General features: G+C 36.4%; 1 pseudogene; it reads right to left on the reverse strand.

Annotated features, from left to right (window-relative positions):
- Positions 1-828: 828 nt before the first annotated feature.
- LOC113882260 lies at positions 829-21073 on the reverse strand (annotated as a pseudogene).
- Positions 21074-22975: the final 1902 nt, after the last annotated feature.

The raw sequence follows: 22975 nt of genomic DNA on the forward strand, positions 1-22975 counted from the left end.
ACTTCTAGCAACTCCCATTTAGAAAATTTCATAAAGACTTTATTGCAGAATTACTTGTCAGAGGAAAACATGAAGATAATTGGATACATTATTTTTAATGTATAGAATGGTATACAAAGGTCTTGAATAGACATAGTAGTAAAATACACGTGTATACACAGAGACATAATCACAAACACATATATGAAAATATACTTGTTTGTGCAATGACTTTTACTTGAAGAAGCATAGCAATAGAGTAACTGCATCTGAAACAACTGGAAGAATCTGGATTGAGATGGGAAAGAGGTTTATCTTACCTATTTCATTTTGCATAGATTCTATTTTTCCTATTTATTGTTATCCATTCTATTTTTTGTTTCTTACTTAAAGGATAAAAGACTATATTAAAATGTCCTGTGTAGCACAAATGAAATTGAATAAAGAGAATGCTCTGTATGATGTGAAATATTCTATCTGGTGCAATAAAAAAAAAGAAAGATAAATTAAGACCTTAAGAATAAAACTAAAAATGGGAAAATAATAAAAAGTAAAAATAGAAGTTAAGGAAATTTTAGTGGAACTGTATAAAAATTTAATTTATTAGTCCATTGCATCCTATTTAGTGAGTTTCTATTGTAAATGCATTCTACCTTTCTAGGTGTGGTGTTGAAACAGAGTTTACATTCTAGCAGGGAAATAGTTACTAACAACACAAATACATAGCACATTCTTTAACAACAGCTACCATAAATCTTCAAGAAAGTGAAAGTTTGCATCAGATTTTTTAAAACTTCTACATTCCAAAACAATTGGCCATAATGGTAAATCAATCTCTTCAAACTGGATTTACCAACTGATATGACATTTTTTTCTAAAGAGCTTCTTCATGGCGTTAGTCAACTCAGAATTTCTTAGACTGTAGATTAATGGGTTCAACATGGGAGTTATAACTGCATAAAACACACTCAATGATTTGTCAATGGGGAATGTCTTAGCAGGTCTTGCATACACGAAAATACAGGGAACAAAGAAACAGACAACCACAGTGATGTGGGAACCACAGGTCTGGAGGGCTTTCCACCTCCCTTCCTGACTCAGGTTCTTCAGAGAGTGTAGGATGACTCCATAGGAGATGAGTAAGAGCAGAAATAAAATAATGCACATCAGTCCACCATTGGCCAACACTAACATGCCAGTGACATAGGTGTCAGTACAGGCCAGTTTCAATAAGGGGAACATGTCACACGTATAGTGATCAGTGACATTGGGGCCACAGAATGGGAGCCCATAAACGGTGCTAAGTTGAATTACTGAGTGCAGGAAATCTCCAGAACAGGACACGACCAGCAGCACAACACACACCCTCTGTCTCATGATCACCGAATAATTCAAGGGCTTGCAGATGGCCACATAGCGGTCATAGGCCATCACCAGCAGAAGGATGATCTCTGACCCACCAAAAAGGTGCTCAGTAAAAATCTGGATCATACAGGATTAGAAAGATATGATATTTTCCCCAAGGAACAAGTCTGAAATCAATCTGGGGGAAACTGAAGAGGAAAAAACTAGATCTACAAATGATAAACAGGCAAGAAAAAAGTATATCGGTGAGTTCAGGGTTTTACTGACAGTTATAGTCACAACAATGAGCAGGTTTCCCACCACGGTCAAAATGTAGAAGAACAAGAACATAGCAAAAAGGACTTTCTGCTCCTTTGGATTCTGTGTGAGGCCAAGCAGGATAAAGTTGCATTGTTCCTTTGTTTCATTCAGGCTGACCAGGAGCTGAGTTCATGTGTTAAAAGCAGTTCACCTACAAAGCAAGGGGAACAATTTTAAATGCATTATAAGTTTTATCTTTTTCACTCATTCACCTAAGATGTGTATGGAATATCTATTTGTGTCCAATGTTAGTGATGGGTCAGTTTTCATTTCAATACCAAAGAAAGTAAATGTCAAAGAATGTTCAAACTACTGCACAATTACACTAATCTCACACTCTAGGAAAGTCATGCTCAAAATTTTACAAGTCAGGCTTCAACAGTACATGAAACATGAACTTCCAGATGTTCAAGCTGGATTTAGAAAAAGGCAGAGGAATCAGCGATCAAATTCCCAACACCCATTGGATCATCAAAAAAGCAAGAGAGTTTGAGAAAATCATCTACTTCTGCTTTATTGACTACACCAAAGCCTTTGACTGTGTGGATCACAACAAACTGTGAAAAATTTTTCAAGTGATGGGAATAGCAGATCATCTTATCTGCCTCTTGAGAAATCGGTATGGAGATCAAGAAGCAACAGTTAGAACTGGACATGGAACAACAGAATGGTTCCAAATAGGGAAAAGAGTACATCAGGGCTGTATGTTGTCACCCTGCTTATTTAAATTTTATGCAGAGTACAATATGCAAAATGCCAGGCTAGATGAAGCACAAGCTGGAATCAAGATTGTCAGGAGAAATATCAATAACCTCAGGTACATAGATGACACCACCCTTATGGCAGAAAGTGAAAAAGTATTAAAAAGAGCCTCTTGATGACAGTGAAAGAGGAAAGTGAAAAGTTGGCTTAAAACTCAACATTCAGAAAATTAAAATTGTGCAAGGAGATCCAACCAGTCCATCCTAAAGGAAATGAGTCCTGAATATTCATTGGAAGGACTGATGTTGAAGCTGAAACTCCAATACTTTGGCCACCTGACACAAAGAGCTGACTCATTTGAAAAGACCCTGATGCTGGAAAAGATTGAAGGCAGGAGGAGAAGGGGTTGACAGAGGATGAGATAGTTGGATGGCATCAATGATTCAGTGGACATGAGTTTGAGTAAACTCCTGGAGTTGATGATGGACAGGGAGGCCTGGTGTGCTGCAGTCCATGGGGTTTCACAGAGTTGAACCCAACTGAGCAACTGAACTGAACTGAAGATCATGGCATCGTTTCATCACTTCATGGCAAATAGATGGAGAAGTGATGGAAACAGAGAGACTCTATTTTTCTGGGCTCTAAAATCACTATAGATGGTGACTGCAGCCATGACATTAAAGATGCTTGCTCCTTGGAAGAAAAGCTATAACCTACCTAGACAGCATATTGAAAACATTTGCCAACAAAGGTACATCTAGTCAAAGGCTATATATTTTTTTTCCAGTAGTCATGTATGGATGTGAGAGTTGGACTATAAACAAAGCTGAGTGACAAAGAATTGATGCTTTTGAACTGTGGTGTTGGAGAAGACTCTTGAGAGTCCCTTGGACTGCAGCAAGGAGATCCAACCAGTCAATCTGAAAGGAAATCAGTCCTGAATATTCGTTGTAAGTATTGATGCAGAATATGATTTGGGGAAGATTGAAGGCAGGAGGAGAAAGGGATGGCAGAGGATGAGAATGGTTGGATTACATCACTGATGCAATGGACATAATTTTGAGCAAGCTCCGGGAGAAGGTGATAAACAGGAAAGCCTGGTGTGCTGCAGTCCATGGGGTCACAAAGAGGTGGACACGACAGAGCAATTGAACTGAATTGAACTGAACTGTGTCATAGATAATCTTATCACCAAGTTTATAAGGCTGAGTTCACTACCTTCGGTGATATGATATGGCAAGGAATGAGAAAATTCCAGACCAATATAATAAATACCATTATAATACCATTCAAACAAGCTAAGAGTCACACAAGCTAGGAATATATCAATCAAACTGAATTCAGAGAAACCTTCCTAGAGGAAATAATGCTTTCAGCAAGTTCTAAGGGAAAAATGAACAAGAGAAGACAGGAAGTGAATTCCTTAAAAAGATATAACTTATAAAGTCACGGAGTTTAGTATTTGAGATCATTTAATCTAATTTGCACATCCATTGTGAGTAGCTCAAACTATAAACAGAACATTGTTGTTGTTCAGTAGCTAAGCTGTGCCCAACTCTTTCTGACCCCATGAACTGCAACAAGCCAGGCTTCTCTGTCCATCATTATCTCCCTGAGTTTCTCAAACTCATGTCCATTGAGTCATTGATGCCATCCAACCATTTCATTTTCTGCCGCCCCCTACCTTCTTGCTCTCAATTTGTTCCAGCATCAGAGCCTTTTCCAGTGAGTCATCTCTTTGCATCAGGTAGCCAAAGTATTGGAGCTTCAGCTTCAGCATCAGCCCTTCCAATGAATGTTAGGACTGGTTTCCTTTAGGAATGACTGGTTTGATCTCCTTGCTGTCCAAGGGACTCTCAAGAATCTTCTTAAGCACCACAATTTGGTGCTCAGCCTTCTTTACAGTCCAACTCTCGCATCCATACATGACTACTGGAAAAAGACATAGCTTTGATTATATGGACATTTGTCTTCCAAAAGTGATGCCTCTGCTTTTGAAAACACTGTCTAGGTTTGACATAGCTATTCTTCCAAAGAGCAAGTGTCTTTTAATTACTGTCCTTAATTGTTTCAAATCACATTGAGAATCCTTAAGGTCTTTAGGTGAATATTCCTCTTTTTCTAGACAAATAAATGCTAGAACACTTCAGTGTTTTATCTCAAGCACTTACCTCCCCACTTATTTCTAACCTTGTGTGGAAAACATCTTCAATTTAGGATACCAACAATTGGATGCCAATTTAGTAAATACAAAAATAAATGTTAAAACTTCCACAAAAGGCGTTTCTCATCTCATTAAATTGTACCACCTTCCATGAAGTTGCTCAGATGAAAAACCTCACAATGTTCTTCACTCTCTTATTGTTGTCATATTATTTATTGATCCTTTAAACAAATTCTGCTGTCTCTACTTTCTTTTTTTGGGGGGAGGGAGGGGTGTGTTGCATGCTTTTATTTTATTTTATTTTATTATTTTTTTTTATTCTAGAAAATATAGTAACTGGGTTTTATTTATTTATTTTTTTCTAATTTTATTTTATTTTTAAACTTTACATAATTGTATTAGTTTTGCCAAATATCAAAATGAATCCGCCACAGGTATACATGTGTTCCCCATCCCGAACCCTCCTCCCTCCTCCCTCCCCATACCATCCCTCTGGGCCGTCCCAGTGCACCAGCCCCAAGCATCCAGCATCGTTCATCAAACCTGGACTGGCAACTCGTTTCCTACATGATATTTTACATGTTTCATTGCCATTCTCCCAAATCTTCCCACCCTCTCCCTCTCCCACAGAGTCCATAAGACTGTTCTATACATCAGTGTCTCTTTTGCTGTCTCGTACACCGGGTTATTGTTACCATCTTTCTAAATTCCATATATATGCGTTAGTATACTGTATTTATGTTTTTCCTTCTGGCTTACTTCACTCTGTATAATAGGCTCCAGTTTCATCCACCTCATTAGAACTGATTCAAATGTATTCTTCTTAATGGCTGAGTAATACTCCATTGTGTATATGTACCACGGCTTGCTTATCCATTCATCTGCTGATGGACATCTAGGTTGCTTCCATGTCTTGGCTATTATAAACAGTGCTGCGATGAACATTGGGGTACACGTGTCTCTTTCCCTTCTGGTTTCCTCAGTGTGTATGCCCAGCGGTGGGATTGCTGGATCATAAGGCAGTTCTATTTCCAGTTTTTTAAGGAATCTCCACACTGTTCTCCATAGTGGCTGTACTAGTTTGCATTCCCACCAACAGTGTAAGAGGGTTCCCTTTTCTCCACACCCTCTCCAGCATTTATTATTTGTAGACTTTTGGATTACAGCCATTCTGACTGGTGTGAAATGGTACCTCATAGTGGTTTTGATTTGCATTTCTCTGATAATGAGTGATGTTGAGCATCGTTTCATGCGTTTGTTAGCCATCTGTATGTCTTCTTTGGACAAATGTCTATTTAGTTCTTTGGCCCATTTTTTGATTGGGTCGTTTATTTTTCTGGAGTTGAGCTGTAGGAGTTGCTTGTATATTTTTGAGATTAGTTGTTTGTCGGTTGCTTCATTTGCTATTATTTTCTCCCATTCTGAAGGCTGTCTTTTCACCTTGCTAATAGTTTCCTTTGATATGCAGAAGCTTTTAAGGTTAATTAGGCCCCATTTGTTTATTTTTGCTTTTATTTCCAATATACTGGGAGGTGGGTCATAGAGGATCCTGCTGTGATGTATGTCAGAGAGTGTTTTGCCTATGTTCTCCTCTAGGAGTTTTATAGTTTCTGGTCTTACATTTAGATCTTTAATCCATTTTGAGTTTATTTTTGTGTATGGTGTTAGAAAGTGGTCCAGTTTCATTCTTTTACAAGTGGTTGACCAGATTTCCCAGCACCACTTGTTAAAGAGATTGTCTTTAATCCATTGTATATTCTTGCCTCCTTTGTCAAAGATAAGGTGTCCATATGTGCATGGATTTATCTCTGGGCTTTCTATTTTATTCCATTGATCAATATTTCTGTCTTTGTGCCAGTACCATACTGTCTTGATAACTGTGGCTTTGTAGTAGAGCCTGAAGTCAGGTAGGTTGATTCCTCCAGTTCCATTCTTCTTTCTCAAGATCGCTTTGGCTATTCGAGGTTTTTTGTATTTCCATACAAATTGTGAAATTATTTGTTCTAGCTCTGTGAAGAATACTGTTGGTAGCTTGATAGGGATTGCGTTGAATCTATAAATTGCTTTGGGTAGTATACTCATTTTCACTATATTGATTCTTCCAATCCATGAACATGGTATATTTCTCCATCTATTAGTGTCCTCTTTGATTTCTTTCACCAGTGTTTTATAGTTTTCTATATATAGGTCTTTAGTTTCTTTAGGTAGATAAATTCCTAAGTATTTTATTCTTTCCGTTGCAATGGTGAATGGAATTGTTTCCTTAATTTCTCTTTCTGTTTTCTCATTATTAGTGTATAGGAATGCAAGGGATTTGTGTGTGTTGATTTTATATCCTGCAACTTTACTATAGTCATTGATTATTTCTAGTAATTTTCTGGTGGAATCTTTAGGGTTTTCTATGTAGAGGATCATGTCATCTGCAAATAGTGAGAGTTTTACTTCTTCTTTTCCAATTTGGATTCCTTTTATTTCTTTTCTGCTCTGATTGCTGTGGCCAAAACTTCCAAAACTCTGTTGAACAGTAATGGTGAAAGTGGGCACCCTTGTCTTGTTCCTGACTTTAGAGGAAATGCTTTCAATTTTTCACCATTGAGGATAATGTTTGCTGTGGGTTTGTCATATATAGCTTTTATTATGTTGAGGTATGTTCCTTCTATTCCTGCTTTCTGGAGAGTTTTTATCATAAATGGATGTTGAATTTTGTCAAAGGCTTTCTCTGCATCTATTGAGATAATCATATGGCTTTTATTTTTCAATTTGTTAATGTGGTGTATTACATTGATTGATTTGCGGATATTGAAGAATCCTTGCATCCCTGGGATAAAGCCCACTTGGTCATGGTGTATGATCTTTTTAATGTATTGTTGGATTCTGATTGCTAGAATTTTGTTTAGGATTTTTGCATCTATGTTCATCAGTGATATTGGCCTGTAGTTTTCTTTTTTTGTGGCATCTTTGTCAGGTTTTGGTATTAGGGTGATGGTGGCCTCATAGAATGAGTTTGGAAGTTTACCTTCCTCTGCAATTTTCTGGAAGAGTTTGAGCATGATAGGTGTTAGCTCTGCTCTAAATTTTTGGTAGAATTCAACTGTGAAGCCGTCTGGACCGGGGCTTTTGTTTGCTGGAAGATTTTTGATTATAGTTTCAATTTCCATACTTGTGATGGGTCTGTTAAGATTTTCTATTTCTTCCTGGTCAAGTTTTGGAAAGTTGTACTTTTCTAAGAATTTGTCCATTTCTTCCACGTTGTCCAGTTTATTGGCATATAATTGTTGATAGTAGTCTCTTATGATCCTTTGTATTTCTGTGTTGTCTGTTGTGATCTCTCCATTTTCGTTTCTAATTTTGTTGATTTGATTTTTCTCCCTTTGTTTCTTGATGAGTCTGGCTAATGGTTTGTCAATTTTATTTATCCTTTCAAAGAACCAGCTTTTGGTTTTGTTGATTTTTGCTATGGTCTCTTTTGTTTCTTTTGCATTTATTTCTGCTCTAATGTTTAAGATTTCTTTCCTTCTACTAACCCTGGGGTTCTTCATTTCTTCCTTTTCTAGTTGCTTTAGGTGTAGAGTTAGGTTATTTATTTGACTTGTTTCTTGTTTCTTGAAGTGTGCCTGTATTGCTATGAACTTTCCCCTTAGGACTGCTTTTACCGTGTCCCACAGGTTTTGGGTTGTTGTGTTTTCATTTTCATTCGTTTCTATGCAAATTTTGATTTCTTTTTTGATTTCTTCTGTGATTTGTTGGTTATTCAGCAGCGTGTTGTTCAGCCTCCAGATGTTGGAATTTTTAATAGTTTTTCTCCTGTAATTGAGATCTAATCTTACTGCACTGTGGTCAGAAAAAATGCTTGGAATGATTTCTATTTTTTTGAATTTACCAAGGCTAGCTTTACGGCCCAGGATGTGATCTATCCTGGAGAACGTTCCATGTGCGCTTGAGAAAAAGGTGAAATTCATTGTTTTGGGATGAAATGTCCTATAGATATCAATTAGGTCTAACTGGTCTATTGTATCGTTTAAAGTTTGTGTTTCCTTGTTAATTTTCTGTTTAGTTGATATATCCATAGGTGTAAGTGGGGTATTAAAGTCTCCCACTATTATTGTGTTATTGTTAATTTCTCCTTTCATACTTGTTAGCATTTGTCTTACGTACTGTGGTGCTCCCGTGTTGGGTGCATATATATTTATAATTGTTATATCTTCTTCTTGGATTGATCCTTTGATCATTATGTAGTGACCTTCTTTGTCTCTTTTCACAGCCTTTGTTTTAAAGTCTATTTTATCTGATATGAGTATTGCTACTCCTGCTTTCTTTTGGTCCCTATTTGCATGGAAAATCTTTTTCCAGCCCTTCACTTTCAGTCTGTATGTGTCCCCTGTTTTGAGGTGGGTCTCTTGTAGACAACATACGTAGGGGTCTTGTTTTTGTATCCATTCAGCCAGTCTTTGTCTTTTGGTTGGGGCATTCAACCCATTTACATTTAAGGTAATTACTGATAAGTATGATCCCGTTGCCATTTACTTTATTGTTTTGGGTTCGAGTTTATACACCGTTTTTGTGTTTCCTGTCTAGAGAATATCCTTTAGTATTTGTTGGAGAGCTGGTTTGGTGGTGCAGAATTCTCTCAGCTTTTGCTTGTCTGAAAAGTTTTTGATTTCGCATTCATACTTGAATGAGATCCTTGCTGGGTACAATAATCTGGGCTGTAGGTTATTTTCTTTCATCATTTTAAGTATGTCTTGCCATTCCCTCCTGGCTTGAAGAGTTTCTATTGAAAGATCAGCTGTTATCCTTATGGGAATTCCCTTGTGTGTTATTTGTTGTTTTTCCCTTGCTGCTTTTAATATTTGTTCTTTGTGTTTGATCTTTGTTAATTTGATTAATATGTGTCTTGCGGTGTTTCTCCTTGGGTTTATCCTGTTTGGGACTCTCTGGGTTTCTTGGACTTGGGTGATTATTTCCTTCCCCATTTTAGGGAAGTTTTCCACTGTTATCTCCTCAAGTATTTTCTCATAGTCTTTCTTTCTGTCTTCTTCTTCTGGAACCCCTATGATTCTAATGTTGTAGCGTTTAATATTGTCCTGGAGGTCTCTGAGATTGTCCTCATTTCTTTTAATTCGTTTTTCTTTTATCCTCTCTGATTCATTTATTTCTACCATTCTATCTTCTAATTCACTAATCCTGTCTTCTGCCTCTGTTATTCTACTATTTGTTGCCTCCAGAGTGTTTTTAATTTCATTTATTGCATTATTCATTATATATTGACTCTTTTTTATTTCTTCTAGGTCCTTGTTAAACCTTTCTTGCATCTTCTCAATCCTTGTCTCCAGGCTATTTATCTGTGATTCCATTTTAATTTCAAGATTTTGGATCAATTTCACTATCATTATTCGGAATTCTTTATCAGGTAGATTCCCTATCTCTTCCTCTTTTGTTTGGTTTAGTGGGCATTTATCATGTTCCTTTATCTGCTGAGTATTCCTCTGTCTCTTCATCTTGTTTAAATTGCTGAGTTTGGGGTGTCCTTTCTGTATTCTGGCAGTTTGTGGAGTTCTCTTTATTGTGGCGTTTCCTCACTCTGTGTGGGTTTGTACAGGTGGCTTGTCAAGGTTTCCTGGTTAGGGAAGCTTGTGTCGGTGTTCTGGTGGGTGGAGCTGTATTTCTTCTCTCTCCTTTCGAAGAGTTGGGTTGCTTTTCTGGGTGCCTGATGTCCTCTGCCGGCATTCAGAAGTTGTTTTGTGGAATTTACTTGACGTTTAAATGCTCTTTTGATGAATTTGTGGGGGAGAAAGTGTTCTCCCCGTCCTACGCCTCCGCCATCTTGGCTCCTCCCTCTTATTTTTTTTTAAACTTTACAATATTGTATTAGTTTTGCCAAATCTACTTTCAAAATATATCACAAATTTGGTCGTTTCCTAACTGCCCCACTCCTGCTTTTTTCTCTGTGCAAAGAAATAGCCTTCTGCCCACATTTTTCAACTTTTATTTTAATCTCAAAATCTTGTTCTCCTAAAGCAGCCCATATGATCCTCTTTAATTTTCTTCTGATTATATCACTCTATTTCTTTTTTTCTTTTTTAAGTGGTAAAGATATATAGCTTGATGGATTTTTTAATATAAATTTATCTATTTTAATTGGAGGCTAATTACTTTACAATATTGTATTGGTTTTACCATACATCAACATGGATCCACCATGGGTGTACATGTGTTCCCCATCCTGAACCCCCCTCCCACCTCCCTGCCCATTCCATCCCTCTCGGTCATCCCAGTGCACCAGCCCCAAGCATCCTGTATCCTGCATTGAACCTGGACTGGCGATTCATTTCTTATATGATATTATACATGTTTCAATGCCATTCTCCCAAATCATCCCCCCCCGCCCCTCCCACAGAGTCCAAAAGACTGTTCTATACATCTGTGTCTCTTTTGCTCTCTTGCATACAGGGTTATCATTACCATCTTTGTAAAGTCCCTATATATTCGTTAGTGTACTGTTGGAGAAGAAATGGCAACCCACTCCAGTATTCTTGCCTGGAGAATCCCAGGGATGGGGGAGCCTGGTGGGCTGCCATCTATGGGGTTGCACAGAGTCGGACACGACTGAAGTAACTTAGCAGCGTACTGTATTGGTGTTTTTCTTTCTGGCTTACTTCACTCTGTGTAATTTGCTCCTGTTTCATCCACCTCATTAGAACTGATTCGAATGTGTTCTTTTTAATGGCTGAGTAGTACTCCATTGTGTATATGTACCACTGCTTTCTTATCCATTCGTCTGCTGATGGACATCTAGGTTGCTTCCATGTCCTGGCTATTATAAACAGTGTTGTGATGAACATTGGGGTACACATGTCTCTTTCAATTCTGGTTTCCTCGGTGTGTATGCCCAGCAGTGGGATTGCTGGGTCATATGGCAGTTCTATTTCCAGTTTTTTAAGGAATCTCCACACTGTTCTCCATAGTGGCTGTACTAGTTTGCATTCCCACCAACAGTGTAAGAGGGTTCCCTTTTCTCCACACCCTCTCCAGCATATATCACTCCATTTTTTAAAACTACTACAGTGGACTGCAATCATGCCTTCACAATTCAGTATGTCACGGTAAATTTAGGTATCAAGATATGCAGTCCCCATTTCACAGTTGAAGAAACTAAGGCTCAGAACATTTAATTAATTTTCCTACATTTTAAGTGACAAAACTAGAATTTAATCTAAATTTGATTTATTTCAAAGAAATGTAATTTCTTACGAAATAAATTCACACATTGGTAAAGCCTGCTTTTCACTATTTTCTTTTAGTCTTACCTTCTGGAGGCTTGTTCACAAAATGAAGGAAGACAACTTAACTCACTCATAGGAACCTGAAATTCCTCTTTCATCCAGTTTGATACTGGAAGGCAAAAGACTGCATCATTACTTGAGATTGTATTTTATTTCATTTGACAGTCTGTCCATTTTCTCCATAGAGTTTTCTAATTATTCAGAAGATTGTTTTCATTTGCACTGTAATAAAAAAAAAAATTTCCATGGTGCATACACATACACAATTTACCAGGTAGAAATCATTTATCAAAAAGACAAGCAAACCTTTTGTTGATATAGGAAGATAGCAACTAGGCATTTGCAGATAAATTGTCTCTAGTAACTTCTTTTCCTACTAACATTAAAATATAAAAATGACATTTAATTGTTTGGTCCTTCTCATTATATCATGTTGTAGAGCCAGACTCACTAACTTGGGGTTTCGAGAGTAATTTTTCTGCTTTTTGTCTTTTAATGTAATGCTTGAAGCCTGACAAAAGAACTAGTGAAATATTTTTATCAGTTCTTAAAAGAATAGCATCTTTTCCCTGATATTGACAGAATCACTGAATGTTTTATTCCTTCTAACCACATTTATCATTACATCTTGGTATTGGATTGCGTCCAAGACTAATTCTTGCTTAATTAAATACACTGGGATTTTCCATAAAACATTACAGTATGTGTACATGTAAAGATATCAACTCCAAACATAATTAGGATAATAAAGTGTAACATAGAGCTACAAAAAAAGTAGCTTTAAAACCATTATGAAGTTATTGCAACTCAAGAATGAAATATCTATTTCACTTATGATAATATACATGTTTCAGTGCTATTCTCTCAAATTATCCCACCATTGTCTTCTCCCACAGAGTCCAAAAGTCTGTTCTTTACATCTGTGTCTCTTTTGCTGTCTCGCATATAGAGTCATCATTACCATCTGTCTAAATTCTATATATTTGTGTTAATGTACTGTATTGGTGTTTTTATTTCTGACTTACTTCACTCTGTATAATAGGCTCCAGTTTCATCCACCTTATTAGAACTGATTCAAATACATTCTTTTTAATAGCTAAGTAATATTCCATTGTGTATATGTACCACAGCTTTCTTATCCATTTGTCTGCTGATGGACATCTAGGTTGCTTCCATGTCCTGGTTATTGTAAACAGTGCTGTGATGAACATTGGGGTACACATAAAATAGATCACCAGTCCAGGTTCAATGCATGAGACAGGGTGCTCAGGGCTGGTGCACTGGGATGACCCAGAGGGATGGGATGGGAAAGGAGGTGCAAGTGGGGTTCAAGATGGGGAACACGTATACACCCATGGCTGATTCATGTCAGTGTATGGCAAAAACTACTACAATGTTGTAAAATAATTAGCCTCCAATTAAAATAAATAAATTAAATTTTTAAAAAAGTATAAAATATCAGCCCAGTCATTTTGATCCAGTTCAACTTATTAGACAGGTATTTACTGATATGCCACAGCAAATTTTTCTTTCTTTTTATTCAGTACTGAATTATTCAGTCTTGAAGTATGGGTAGATAGATAAAAATTCACCACCAATTTAGATGAAATAATTAACTATCCATTTAATTACTAATTTTAAACTAAAGTTAGCCTATTTAATGCCAAGAACTGTACTAAGGACACAGCAATTAATAAAACAGGAAAAAAATTACACAAAAATTCCTTCCTACACAGATCTCATATTCTTATGATAAAGTCAAACAAGAAAAGATAATATCTAAAAAAGCAAGTGTAGTCTTATTAACTATCAATAAGACACAAACAGAGCACTGTGACAGAAACAAGGAAAATTCTACTATGGATAATGTAATCGAAAAAGCCTTTCCTAACATGTGATGTTTAACATAGATTAAAAATTGAAAGTGGCTACCATGGCACACACTATTGCAGACAGTTAAATTATGCAAAATTTAGTTCATTAAATAAAACCTATGTTCAGAGATGACACTGTGGGTGCGTGGATGCTAAGTCGCTTCAGTCTTGTCTGATCCTTTGCCATCCTATGGACTGTAGCCCATCAGTCTCCTCTGTCCCTGGAGATTTTCCAGGCAAGAATACTGGAGTGGGTTACCTTGTCCTCTTCCCTGGGATCTTCCCAACCCAAGAATTGAACCCACCTCTCATGTCTCCTGCATTGCAGCAAGTTCTTTAGTGATATCACCATCTGGGAAGCCCCAGAAATAGTATTATATACATGTACAAAACTTGAAAAACATCAAAGGAATTATTTTTTGCCCTACAATAGGAAAAAAAAAAAAGTAGTTCCTGTGTGCATTCTTGTCCTGGTCCTAATTTTTCTAGGAAAACTTTCAATCTTTCAATGGTGAATGTGATACAAGCTGTGGATCTGTCACATACAGACTTTAGTATGCTTAGATGAAATACTTCTGATTTTCCCAGGTGGCTCAGTGGTAAAGAATCCTCCTGCAATGCAGGAAATGCTGGCTCAGTCCCTGGGTCAGGAAGAACTCCTGGAGGAGGAAATGGCAACCCACTCCCGTATTCTTGCCTGGACAATCCTATGGGCAGTGGTGCGTGGCGGGCTATAGTCCATGACCTCACAAAGAGTCAGACACAAATGAGCATGCACATACAATCCTTCTATACTCATAATTTTGTGAGGTATTTTTTTAATCACAAAAGAATATTTGATTGCTATATTCTCAGCCATCTAAATTAAGAAAATTCCATTTACAACAGCTTCCAGAAGAATAAAAAAATATTTTATTATTACTTTTTATAATACTTTATAATGCTTTTTATAATAATTAAAAAACTTAAGCAAGGAAGCAAAAGCTTTTTATGATGAAAACTGAAAAATGCTGCTGAAAGATATTACAGAAGGCACACATTGACAGAAAACATTCATGAATTGGAATATTGAGGCATCAATACTACCAAAATGGATCTACACAACCAATTCAATCCCTTTTAAAATTCCAAAAATGTTGTTTAAAGAAATAAAAATCCATGTTGATATTTATGTGAAATCTCAAGAGAATCCAAATATCCAGGCAAAAAGAACAAATTTGAGGGTTTCCTATTACTGGTTCTAAAACATACTACAAAATGATGGTAATCAAGGCAGTGTGGGTCTGACATAAAGACCGACACATAGGAAGTGGCTAACACAGCAGCTTAGAAAGACCCTGAGTTCACTTCCTCCCATGGGGACACCAAAATTACAACCATTTGCAGAGATACTACTGATGAGATCAACTCGAAGACTAGCAGAAAAGTTCCTGTATGACAAAAGGGTAGGAATACTCAAGAGAAGACACAGAATAGTCAAGACCCTTACTCCCAAGTGGGTGGCCCACAAATGGGAGGGTAACTGCAATTGCTGAGATTCTACCTAAGAAATCAGGGGTCCAAGATCTACATCTAGCTCCAAAGACAATAAGTCCTGCGCCAGGATGACTAACCTCCAAAATATTAAAGCACTCTCAATCCAAATGAAATATTAAATGGTATTTCAATATATTAGCATTAATAACATTTGGAAAACTGAAACAGTGTGTTTACCTTTCACAAAAGCATCTAGAAATACAAATACTTTAAACTATGAGAAAAGCCCTGCAGGAAAAATACAAGTCTTTTCAAAACTCCTAAGTAGATATATATCATGTTCAGGAATTAGAAAACTCAGTTATGGTAAAAAGCTATTCATTCTTAGGCCATCTATAGACTCAACTCAATCATAGTAAAAACTCAGATCCTGACTTTTAGAGATGTGGACGATTGTGTTTCCCAGAAATGAATACAACAGTATCTCCCATCCCACGTGATCTTCCACAATGTGACTGCCACTTTACCATTAAACAATGTCATCTATTTCTCCACCACCTCACATCTGGATAGGACATGTGATTACTTTAAGCAACAGAGGATGCTGAAAATGTGAGTAAGCTAGTTTTGGAAATAGCTCTTAACTGGCATTACTTTCTCCTCAGTAGACTTTCTTCTAATTTATTCCCCTGGATTCCCTGAACCCTGTGTCAAAAGTCTGATGTTCTATGGAAGAGAACTTGCTGACCTGCATCTAAATGGATAGGGGGAGGAACCACATGGGTCCCTTCCATCCATCACTTCCAAGATACCACACATGTGAATTAAATTGTCTTGGGTCCTACAGGACATCCCATTATGAGCTGAATAACACTGAGTGACTTCAATCCATGCCGACTAAAGCAGAAGAAATACCCAGCCAATATCTGCCTGAATTGCCAGCCCACAAATTTTGAGATAAATAAAATGATTGTTTTAAGTAAAAAAAGAATGTAGAGTCTCATGTGTGTAGCCAAAGATAATCAGAGCAAAAAGGGGAAGCTGGAAATGTAATGCTTCCATAACAAAAATGTAAAGCATATGGCATTGTCTTTGGTACCAGGTCACTGATGGCAGCTGGAAGGGCTTTGAAGAATCTGTTTGTAATTAAAGGCTTTAAGAGTTTGTAATTAAAGGCTTAAAAGGAACTGTTATCTTGTCCTGGAAAAATTTGACAATATCATCACCCATAGTAACTAGAAAAAAAGAAAATATACTTGAGTGAATACATATTTTGATTAAGATAGCCAATTACACATATAAAATCTGAAATCCAGGGATACTTGGTCACACAGTCCATTAGTGTCTGAACTGTATTTCAAAACCATGTCTCATGTCTCCTGATCTCTACTTCAGGTTTCTCTCCATCTTATCACAGAACTACTCATCTTAAGACTGGCCAGTGTTAATTATTTTTAATAAAACCTGACATGTTTACAAAAAAAAAAAGATAGGCAATTAGAGTATTGAAAGCTCCACTTGTTTCTTTTATCAGGGTATACTGTGACAAATGGGCTTCCCAGGTGGCTCACCGGTAAAAAAAAAAATCCACCTGCCAATGCAGGAGATTCAGGTTCTTTTCCTAGGTTGGGAAGATGCCCTGGAGGAGGAAATGGCAACCCACTCCAGTATTCTTGCCTTAAGAACCTGAAGAGGTGCCTGGAGTGTTCTTGGGTCGTAAAGAGCGGAACTTGATTGAGTATGCACGCACACTGTGATAAATAATGGATAAACATGATGCGTCAAAAAAGTCACCGTTGAGTTTTCAAGCAGAATTCAGGAAAATCATAAGAGCCTGAACTTACTGTTTCCTGTAAATGAAACTGGTTCACATTCCCAGCAGATCCACAGAGCAAAATTCTCTCAGAGTTAGAAATGGCATCATAATAACTGTGATCTCAATGTTACAGATGTAAGACCCTTTGTTAAGACTTCAGGAAGATTTAAGGTGTGTCCAATAAATCCATGAACTACACAAAAGTATTTCTAATAAGCTTAAGGATTTATCCCACTACACACAGTTGGTGGTGGTGGTCTGTCGCTAAGTCGTGTCTGACTCTGGACTGCAGCACTGCCAGGATTCCCTGCCCTTCACTATCTCCCAGAGTTTCTCAATTCATACACACAGACTTTAATTCAAATGGGAGAAGGGCTATTCTCAAGATATTTGTGGATCTGATCCTTGTATAATGAAGTAAACTCCAACTTAGAAAGAAAGATGGAGAAAGGTTTACAAAACTTTTAAGAGGACTTCAGTAAAAGAAGCACCATAGCTTTCCTTTGTGAACAACAGTATCTATTATGGTTATCTTGCTCTCTCCAAAATAAAGTGTGTGAAGGTACATGAAAGAAATTGCGCAACTATATTTCATAGACCTTCCTTTTTTGTTTCATTAGATGCAATTGACATATAACATTGTATAAGTTTAAGGAATACACAATGATAATTTGATATACATATATATTGTGAAAAGATTACCACAATAAAGTTAGTTAACATATTCATCACCTCACATAATTATAATCTCTGTGTGTGAGGTAAGAACACTTAACAACTATTTTCTTAGCAATTTTCAGTATATATTAACAATATTGTTAGCTGGTGTCACCATACAGAAATTCTTCATGTTATAAGTGTAAGTATGTACCATTTAAACAACAGCCAATTTCCCCTAATCACTAGCCCTTGGCAATCAACATTCTACTCTATGCTTCTCAGCTTTGTTTTAAATTCCACCTAAAACTGAAGTCATATAGTATCGATATTTGTCTTTCTATTTCTGTTTATTTCACTTAGCAAATGCTCTCAAAATCCCTCCATATTGTCAGGAATAACAGGCTTTCCTTTTTTATATTGCTGAATGATATTCATATGTCTTCTTCATCCGTATTTCTTTATCCATTCATTAATGGACATTTGAGTTGTTCCTGTGTCCCACCTATTCTACACAATGGTTCAATAAACACTGGAGTATGAATAGCTGTTCAGGTTTTTTATTTCATATAATGGATGTATATACACAAGTGGGATTCCTGAATCATAATGGTAGTTTTATTTTTGTTTTTGTGAAACTTCTGTAATGTTTTCCTTAGTGGTGTAACACATTTATATTCCCACCATCAGTGTAGTATGGGTCCTTTATCTCTATATTCCACAAACATATATAAACTTTTATATATCCATATAGCCATCCTAACGGGTATGAGATTATATATCATTTTTGTTATGGTTTGCATTTCCCTGATGATTCGTGATGTGAACACTTGAGCACCTTCTTATGCTACTGTTAGCAATTTCTATGCCTTCTTTGGAAAAATACCTATACAAGTTCTTCATCTATTTTTTAAATTGGGTTATCTGATATTTGCTATCAAGTGCTAGAAGTTCCTTATAATTTTAGACATTAACTGCTTATGAGATACATGTTTTGCTAATATTTTTCCCATTCCATAAGTTACCTTTGCATTTCATCATTTCCATTTATGTGAAGAGTTGTCTGGATTAAGTACCTGAAATTAAATACCTGGATTTTAGACTGATGTCAAAATGGGATGAAGCTTAACTAACCTGATAGCTTCTGCCTCCTCCCTCTGGAAGCCCTGAGCTCGCATTATACAAGTCTGACAACATCACCGGACAGACACTGTCAACATAGTCCTGTATGTACATGGAGAAGAGACCAGAAGGTCCTGGGCTTCCATTCATCCCTGCCAAGGCAGCATTCATATAAGTGAAATCATCTTGGACCTTCCTGAAAGCCCAGAAATCACCTGAATAGCAGAAAGTGACTTCAGTCCATGTCACATAAAACAGAACAATTGTTCATCAAGATTCTATCTAAATTCATATATGTTCAGATACAGACCTGTGTATGGTAAATTTTAGCCCTGTGTATAGAAAGATACAGGCCTGTATATGATCAAACATAGTTGTGCATGACAAGATACAGTCCTGTATGTGTAGATGGATACAATCTACGTGTGATCAATAAATACATTTGCATATGCTTATACAAATGCATTCATGTCAGTAGTCAGATACTGATCCATGTGTTTTCAGATCCATATGTTCATATATACATACACACATGCGAATGGACAGAAGCCCACATATCATTAATAATGTACATACATGTGATCATATATCTTACAGGAAGTTAGATAAGATCTAAATGTGTGATGGGACACATATGTGTATGTTTTGGACTCAGGCCTATGAATATTCACATACAGACATGCACCCATGTCTATGGGGTTATTCTGTAATTCATATCAGAGTAAGAGATTAAGCCCTTTCTGACAAGCTCAGCAAAAATATGAATCAAATGTAAATAAGAGAGGTCTCCTTTTAAATAAGAATACCAAAAACCAAGATTAATGTACATTCTATGGAGAGGAATGAAAATTTTTTAATGAAATATCAATCAATCTTTCACAGTATTTTTTTTTTTTCTGGAAGGGAAAAAGATATCAAAAATTTCATTTCCCTAAAAATAAATGTGTAGAGTCATGACATTCTAAATATATCTTTATGAGATGTTTATAAACTTTTCAAAATGACCTTAAAGGTTATGGAGGGTACGGAGGTAGAGGATGAAGAAATACATCAGAATTTAACCTTCTAGATGGTATAAAACCTGACATACTAAATAGAGAACATTCAAATTAACAATTATGTTGACAGATTATGTCACCTGTTTTGAGGAAAATAGTCATAGATATTTCCACATCATGAATGAAATTCTAGCTCAGTTAATTAATAAAATGCTTTGAAAAGTTATTTTAAAAGAAAGGAGGTTAAAATTCATAGGATCAGTGGAAGCAAATGGATTTTTCAAGAGCGATGTGAGTGATGAAATCAAAAAGTGAAAAAAATAACATATTTATATAAACACACTCATTATTACACATAAATACAAAATAAATATTTATAGCAAATGTCCAAGAACAGTAAATATTTGTAGCAAATATATATATATATATGTATGCTGCTGCTGCTGCTAAGTTGCTTCAGTCATGTCAGACTCTGTGCGACCCCATAGACAGCAGCCCCCCAGGCTCCCCAGTCCCTGGGATTCTCCAGGCAAGAATACTGGAGTGGGTTGCCATTTCCTTATCCAATGCATGAAAGTGAAAAGTGAAAAGTGAAAGTGAAGTCGCTCAGTCACGTCCAACTCTTAGCGACCCCATGGACTGCAGCCTACCAGGCTCCTCCATCCATGAGATTTTCCAGGCAAGAGTACTGGAGTGGGGTGCCATTGTCTTCTCCATATATATGTATGTATGTGTGTGTGTGTGTGTATATATATATATATATATATATATATATATTTCATGTGTAAAAAGTGAATCAAGATTTTCCAATAAAAATTCTCACTTCAGTAGATCAAGAATTCAAGTAATTGGCAAGTTTGATAGAGTGAATTTTATGTTTCATATATTGTGTAAGGTACAGAAAACACAAAGATAGTTAAGCAACTTTCCCTGTCTTTAGGGAGCATACAGACCAATCAACATAGACCATGAGCAAATATTTGTATCTCATAATTTGAAATAACTATACAAGTTTAAAGAATAGCTAAGTTTCCATCTTTGACCACTTGAACTGCTATTACACAACACCATGGACTGGATGGCTTAAAACAAACAAAAAAAAGGCATTTGTTTTTCACAGTTAAGGTATTCAGAGGTCCAAGTTTGAGATGCTGGCAGATTTCATGTCTGGTGAGGTTCCCTTCTTAGGTCATACAGAACTATCTCTTGCTGTGTCTGCACATGGTAGTAGGATCAAGTGAGATCTCTGACACCTCTTTTGTAAGGTGTCTAATTCATAAGAGTCTCACCTCCAGGATGTAGTCATTTTCCAAAGGTCCACCACCAAATGCCAACATACCTTAAAGCATTTAACTTTATAATTTGGAGAAGAAAGAAATTTTGTCTTTAGAAACATCCAAAAGGGGAAGAATTAGTTGCACAAAGATCAATTCAAATGCTTGACTTTATTTGGTAAATGCTAAAATATTTGGGAAGATTGAGATAATATAAGAAATTCCCAATTTATAATAATAGTAATAAAAATCAGAATATAAGGTTTATTCAGACAGTGCAAACTGACCAGTGAAAAACAGTCACTAACTACAATAAATTCATAGTATTAACTGTAGCTTAACTCAACACATTGAACATAAATTGATAGTCTCAACAAAGATATTTTACACCCTAAAACAATATATATTTTCATAAGAAAATATAAAATCTTAAAAATGTATTTAAGACAAGATACAGAATTTTAATTAGGAGAGTATGAAAATCTTAAAATTATATTTTGGTCATTGGAACCATTCACCTAATAAATGTTTATGTCATGACCCAGTTATTAAACTTGAGGAGAAATTTAATATAGTTAAATAACCACACATAGCTTTCCTGGAAAAAGCAACTTCTCACTAAAACTAGGTGATCATTTCTTGACTTCCTCACTGCTTTTCTCAATCCAGAGCTTTCTCATGGCATTTTTCATCTCTCCATTTCTCAGAGTAGAGATTAGAGGGTTCAACATAGGGGCAATTATGGTGTAAAACACTGCTAAAGACTTATCAATGGGTAAAGTGGAAGGAGGTCACACGTACATATATACGCACATACATACGCAGGGCACAAAGAAGAGGACCACCACGGTAATGTGGGAGCCACAGGTGGATAAGACTGTGCTTCCCTTCTTGACTAACATTCTTCAGGGAGTGCAGAATGACCCCATAGGGGCTGAGTAAGAGGATAAACATAAGCACACAGACTGTCCCATCATTGGCCAGCAAGCCAGTTTTAACAAGGGGTACATATCACAGATGTAATGGTCAATGATATTGGGGCCACAGAAGGGAAGTTTGCAAACAAAGAGAAGTTGAACTATAGCATGTAAAAAATCAGCAACACAGACCAACAGAAGCAAGAGAACACACACTCGCTGATTCATGATTATCAAATAATGCAAGGGTTTACAGATGGACACATAGCAATCATAGGCCATGACCACCAGGAGTTAAATCTCAGCACCAACAAATAAATAATCCATAAAAAGCTGGGCCATGAAAACTTAGAAGGAAATGGTTTTCTTCTCATAATGTAAGTTAATAATAATTTTTCTGGTGACTGTAGTAGAATAAACAGCATCCATAAATGATAAGTAATAAAGAAGTACATAGGGGAATCCAAGGTTGGGCTGAATACAACAGTCACGACAATGAGTAGGTTTCCCACCATTGCCACAATGTAGATAAGCAAGAAGATGATAATATTTTCTAACCCTAGACACTGAGTGAGCCCCAAGAGAAAAAACTCAGTTACATTGTTCCTTTGTTCCATAGGAGCAATTGCTCCTTTGTTCTTCTGTAATTAGCTCTAAATATAATTATTACTAGTGACTTTCTAAAAAATAATGTGTTCACTTATTGACCCAATAGGCAGTATGGTTATGCTTCAGCACTTTAAGATATTATAATATAAGGGTAATTAAAAAATCATTGCTAATCTCAAAAATCATATAGACTAATGGCAAGGCAAGTGATTAAGAAATATAAATGTGAAAAGGACACATTATTAAATAAATGAGTTGTCACAACTAGCTTTCCATTGGAAGCTAATAAAACTGTTTACAGAACTAACATCTTACATAGTAATAAAAGTTGATAAAAGATTTAATAGAAAGTAAAGCAAGATTTATTTCATATTTTCTTTACAGTTAATAAAGGAAGAGAATTTCTCCATTCTAGGGGTAGAAGAACCTTCTTTAACCA

The sequence above is a fragment of the Bos indicus x Bos taurus genome, chromosome 23 (assembly GCF_003369695.1).
Source record: "Bos indicus x Bos taurus breed Angus x Brahman F1 hybrid chromosome 23, Bos_hybrid_MaternalHap_v2.0, whole genome shotgun sequence".
Lineage (NCBI taxonomy): Eukaryota > Metazoa > Chordata > Mammalia > Artiodactyla > Bovidae > Bos > Bos indicus x Bos taurus.